The sequence below is a fragment of the Phocoena phocoena genome, chromosome 6 (assembly GCF_963924675.1).
Source record: "Phocoena phocoena chromosome 6, mPhoPho1.1, whole genome shotgun sequence".
NCBI lineage: Eukaryota > Metazoa > Chordata > Mammalia > Artiodactyla > Phocoenidae > Phocoena > Phocoena phocoena.
In genome coordinates this window covers 107,454,420-107,460,419 of record NC_089224.1, presented here as the reverse complement: position 1 = coordinate 107,460,419, position 6,000 = coordinate 107,454,420, and the positions used below count along the sequence as shown (strand labels likewise).

The 6,000-nt window shown below is 42.9% G+C and overlaps 1 pseudogene; it reads left to right on the top strand.

Annotated features, from left to right (window-relative positions):
- Positions 1-1,343: 1,343 nt before the first annotated feature.
- Positions 1,344-1,651, top strand: LOC136124711 (transcription and mRNA export factor ENY2 pseudogene; annotated as a pseudogene).
- Positions 1,652-6,000: the final 4,349 nt, after the last annotated feature.

The following is a 6,000-nucleotide window of genomic DNA, read 5'->3' as shown; positions in this document are numbered from 1 at the left end:
AGGGATATTTGCTCCTTGTGGGCACAAGGTGTCCTCAGGCAACTAAGAACCTAGTGGAAGTATCTGAGGATTAATCCTGGTGATGAGTAGTGGTCCCACAGGGAAACCCATCATAACACTTTAAGTTATTTACGGCTCTCCCAGGGACACACACACAAACTGGTCCTTCAGTGCTCAGAGCCCCTGCTCTGGATTTAGACTGCCAGCTAGAGAAACTGAGATGCAGAAGAGCAGAACCAACTCAAGGGTGACACCTTGAGGAGCTAAGCTCATAAGCAGCACACTTCTGACCTTAGAAATTGTTCAGACTTTATCAAAAGACAAAACTGAAAGAAAATGGGAAATCGTGCTTCTAAAGCTGAGCGGCTCCCGGACGGGCAGCCACCCACTGGAACTCCGACTGGCTTCATGTACAATACCTATGGAGCCCATACATGCAAGTACTTGGTAAAATAGGAAGATCTAACAAAAGATAGCTTACCTCTTGAGTGGTCAAAATGGGGAACGCTCGGGCTTCCCTGGTGGCGCAGTGGCTGAGAGTCCACCTGCCGATGCAGGGGACGCGGGTTCGTGCCCCGGTCCGGGAAGATCCCACATACCGCGGAGCGGCTGGGCCCGTGAGCCGTGGCCGCTGGGCCTGCGCGTCCGGAGCCTGTGCTCCGCAACGGGAGAGACCACAACAGTAAGAGGCCCGTGTACTGCAAAAAGAACCCCAGAAAACCTCAATTGGTGTGAAGCTCTTCTATGAGTGCTTCTCAACCTTAGATCTTCACCTCTTGGTAAACATCAGCTGTCTCTTTTGAAATAATAGCAGGATGGCTTATGTGACTGCATGAGGGACTATATGAACCAACCTTACTCAAGGGAGATATAGTACCTTGTTGTCAGGGTCTTATTAAGGCACTTAAAGGAAATGAAAAGTTGGTAGGTAATTTCTTTCACAGTGAGTTCTCAGGAATCAAAGACCTTAAGGATCATGGATTATAACCTGGAGATTTTTTTTTGTTTTTTTTTTTTTTTTGCGGTACGTGGGCCTCTCACTGCTGTGGCCTCTCCCGTTGCGGAGCACAGGCTCCGGACGTGCAGGCTTAGCGGCCATGGCTCATGGGCCCAGCCACTCCGCGGCATGTGGGATCTTCCCGGACCGGGGCACGAACCCGCGTCCCCTGCATCGGCAGGCGGACTCTCAACCACTGAGCCACAAGGGAAGGCCCCCCATGTTTTCTTTAATCTTAAAGCTTCTCCTGGGGTCTAGGTCTGGGCAGCCAAAGAATGTTGTAGGTAACGGTCATCGGCACAAGGGTCATTTCGTTGCTGGGAAGGGACGGCCCTTGCCGGCGGTGATGGTGGTTAGCAAGATGAACAAAGATGTGCAGATGAGAGCAGCAATTAACCAAACGTTGATAGAGAAACTGGAGAAAGAGAACTCCTCAAAGAGTTACTGAGAGCTAAATTAATTGAATGTGGCTGGAAGGATCAGTTGAAGGCACACTGTAAAGAGGTAATTAAAGAAAAAGGACTAGAACACGTTACTGTTGATGACTTGGTGGCTGAAATCACACCGAAAGGCAGAGCCCTGGTACCTGCCAGTGTAAAGAAGGAGCTCCTACAAAGAACAAGAACATTCCTTGCTCAGCATGCCAGCCTCTAAGATTGAATTAGATTGTGTTGTTTTGTGGTTTTATTTCTGAAAGTAAAACTTGCCATAAATTAGGAATCAATTTCCCAAAATGAAATCCTTTTTTGTATGATGGTATACAGTTTTCCATAATGATGTATACAGTTGTATTGATTTTTTTCCCCTAAATGTGTTATTTTAATAAATATCTTATGAATGAAAAAGAAAAGCTTCTCCTAATTTCTCTGTTGTCTTGCATGTGTATAGTTCACTGTCATCCTTGGAAAGACAATGTTATTGTACAAATGTCACAGTCTCTTGCCTCCTCTGGCTGGATATGCTGGATATGTCACCATTCCCCTACTGGGTCCTTTGTAAAACATAATGACCCCGTAGTTGTGCCCATAACCAATTTTACCACTATGCTTAACTTTACTGTGACTCACAGAAAAGAACTCTCAGATCACTTACCACGTTCACATCTTTACCCAGTCTTCTCCTGTCCCTTGCTTCTTCCTGACCCCACTAGAAACAATCCCAAAGGACACTGGGGGGCCCACATGTAACCAATCTTATGCTTATGGCCATGATATTAGTCAAAATGTCTTCACAAAACATTACAATTTGCAAGGTCAGTGCCACTTATTTCTCTTTCCCATCCTCTATACTTACTGACAACCTGTTATAATAAGGCTGATAGCAAATATAATTCTCCTTTATGCAATGGGATTAGAACTTGACATACTTGGATTAACGGAGGGATCACTCCTCTTCCTACTTGTAAGGTCAATTTGACTGATTGGAAACTCCCATATACTAACCCATGGTTAGAAAATTTTGGTTACATACCTTCCAAAAAAGACTCAACACCTGGAGTACTATGTGCCTCTAAAGGATTTATATTTGTTTGTGGGTGTGATAACTGGCCCTGGGCACATGAATGTTTAGACAGTTGGAGAATGGGAGTACCCTGCCTCCTGGGATATTTGACTACTCTAATTACTATCTTGAAATTGCTCACTGGCTCAAACTCTAGCCCTGATGATCACAGCAAAAAACAAAAACCAAACAATCCATAAAACCCTCTCATTAGTGGAAGACTACCCTGATGAGGATCCCTCTGAATAGGAAGGTAACAGCTGTGTCCATTCTCAGGGATGTGACCTCCCTGCAGGATTCAGAAGCCAATATAACCACCGCCTCAGGGTTTGGGGCTCTTGGCTAGGAGTTGGTACCACTGACCTAGAAGCGATGATGAGAAATCTTACCCAAACCATCAGTAAGATTGCCAGAGCCTCTGCAAGAGCTATTAGGGACCAACAAAGATCTCTAGACTCCTGCTTATGTGGTACTTGACAAATGTATTACTTTAGATTATCTCCTTGCTGCCCAAGGAGGTGTCTGTGCTGTTGTTAATACTGCTTGGTGTACTTGGATCAATACCTTCTCTCAAGGAGAGCTTGAAATTAGTAAACTGTAACCTTGCAAAAATCCTTAAAGGGCCCTCTAAATTTGTGCCCAGAGTTCCTTTTTTTTTTTTTTTAATTTATTTTATTTTTGGCTGTGTTGGATCTTCGTTGCTGCGTGTGGGTTTTCTCTAGTTGTGGCAAGCAGGGACTTCTCATTGCAGTGGCTTCTTTTGCTGTGGAGCACGGGCTCTAGGCGTGCGGGCTTCGGTAGTTGTGGCACACGGGCCTAGCTGCTCCACGGCATGTGGGATCCCCCTGGACCAGGGCTTGAACCCGTGTCCCCTGCACTGGCAGGCAGACTCCCAGCCACTGCACCACCAGGGAAGCCCGTGCCCAGAGTTCTTAATTTTAGTTTTTGTACTATTTTTAGCTGGCTTCCCTCAGAAATAGGCAGGTTTTTTTTTTTTAGGCAGTTTTTTTCACTCTGCTTTCCAGACAATTGTCATTGTCATAATATGTATTATTAATCTTTTTCTGGCTATCAAGCTACTCATGACATGTATCTGCTTGCTTTAAGTCTACTGCTAATAGCACAGGTAAAATGCTTATGTGACAATTTGATATAATTGATAATACGTATAACCTGTGTCTCCCAATCAGCATATATCTCTCTGCCTTTTCACTATATCTCATTAACCACCACAGTGTAGATAACTAGGAAAATCTATATACATAAAAAAAAAGAGACCTAGCACTGAGGCACATGAGGGATCCAGAGCAGGCAGCAAATCACCTGGAATCAAGGGACAAATATTTTAATCATTAATGCTTTCTATCAAAAGATTTGTGATCAAAATGGGAAATGATGGGGAAATTTTTCACATATTGAGGTATAGGGAAGTCATTTTGGCTTATACATGGTTCACCCTGAACTTTGTGTGAACTAAAACAGCTTGACTCATGGCCTGTCAAATGCAAACAGCACATCTACTTCAACAATTAAGGCAAAGAATGTCCCTTTCAAAGATAAGGATAAATAACTCCCTTTCTATGGCATGCATGTTAACATTCCCTTGAAGATAAAGTTCCCTTCCCAGACATCCGGGTCCTACTGTCTCACTGTATACATACTAAACCTTTCTCTTTTGAAAACCTGAAGGAATGTCCTGTCAATTTGATGTATGTTCTTTTTTTCTGGTGAGGCAGGAGACTGTGCTGGAAACCATGCTTCGATGGAGCAGTCCTCAGAGCTACTGAGAGGCTCCTCCTGGGTTATTTGTCCTCAGCTTGGCTCAACTCAAACTCTTTTCTTTATTATTGATTATTGATTATTTCCATTGACAATTGCAAAAGACTCCAGGTCAGTAGAGGACAAACTAATATTAGTGCCTCCTAAGAAGATGCAATGGGAAATAGACAACATCAGCTATGTAGTGTTATAGCCCCAAATGTTCAACCTAAATCCAGTCGTGAAGAAACAGACAGACAAATCGAGATGGTGGGACATTCTGCAAGAAAATTGATCTGGACTCTTAAAAAAAAATCAAAGTCATGAAAGGGAAAAATAAAAGGCAAAACTGTTCTAGGCTAAAAGATAAAAGAGATATGACAACCAAATGCACTGGGGGGGTCTTTGATTAGATCCTGGAGTTTAAAAAAAGCCAGTTAAAAGAACACTATTTGGGCAGTTTCAGAAATCTGAATATAGGAAGTGTACTAGATAATATTATTATATCTAGTTCCTGTTGGGTGGGAAAATGGAATTTTCTTGGTTAGGATAATGGAATTTTGTTTATGTAGGTAAATGTCCTAAATCTTAGGAGATACTTTTTTTAAAAATGTAGTCAGGACTGAAGTGTTTAATGTTTGCATTTCACCTTTCAAATAGTTGAACAAAAAATTTTTAAGTGTGTGTGTGTGTGTGTGTGTGTGTGTGTGTGTGTGTTTGATCCAGAGAATCGGGGCCACTATGAATGATATAGAATAAGGGGTTGGTAATAGGGACTAGATCTCATGCAATTGTGGGTGCTGGTGGAACAGACTGTGCAAGCCCTCTAAACCTGCCAGTAGTTGGAAAGGAGAGATGGATGTGAAGTTGGGGAGAACAAGAACAAACTGAAGCTCACATCTGTCTCCCACACTCTCCAACTTCAATGACGCAGGTGACCTGCAGGAGAACTGGTGTCCTTACCACAGAGCTGTACACATACTTGGCCTGGGACTCAGAGAAACAAAAGGAGGCGACCTAGCAGGAACCAGGGAGGCTACGGGTCCGGGTGCTGCCCCCAAACCAACAAGGCAAGTTAGCAGGTCAGTGACAACCACATGCCAGCTATAGAAGAGCTTGAGGCCTTTCATCAAACTGCAAAGCATAAGAAAATGCCTGCTCCCTCCAAATCTTGAGCGAATTAACTTTATTGCCAACCTAACTTGGAACCACTCAGGGGAGAGAATTCTAGGAAACTTGGTTCCAGCTAAGTTAAGATGACACATTACCAAGTAGAGTGTGTGTGTGTGTGTGTGTGTGTGTGTGAGAGAGAGAGAGAGAGAGAGAGAGGGAGAAAACGTGATAAAATATTAACAATTGGTGAATCTAGGTAAAGAGTGCTGACGTTTTTTTGTAGATTTGAAATTTTAAATAAAAAATTGGAAGTGGAAAAAGGCACCAGGCCCAGATGGTTTCACAGCTGAGTTTTATCATAGGAAAATGTAGAAAACTCCCAATCCATTTTACTGGCATATCCTTAGTACTAAAACATAATTTTTTTAAAAAAAAGGAAAACTATAGACCATTTTCACTTTTGGGTCTCCCCCCAACCTCCAGAAATAAGAGATTTTGTCACTAGGAATACAGTTAACTTAATTCATTACATAAACACATTAAAGGAGAAAAGGCATGGATAATTTTTTTTTTTTTTTTTCTTTGCGGTACGCGGGCCTCTCACTGTTGTGGCCTCTCCCGTCGCGGAGTAC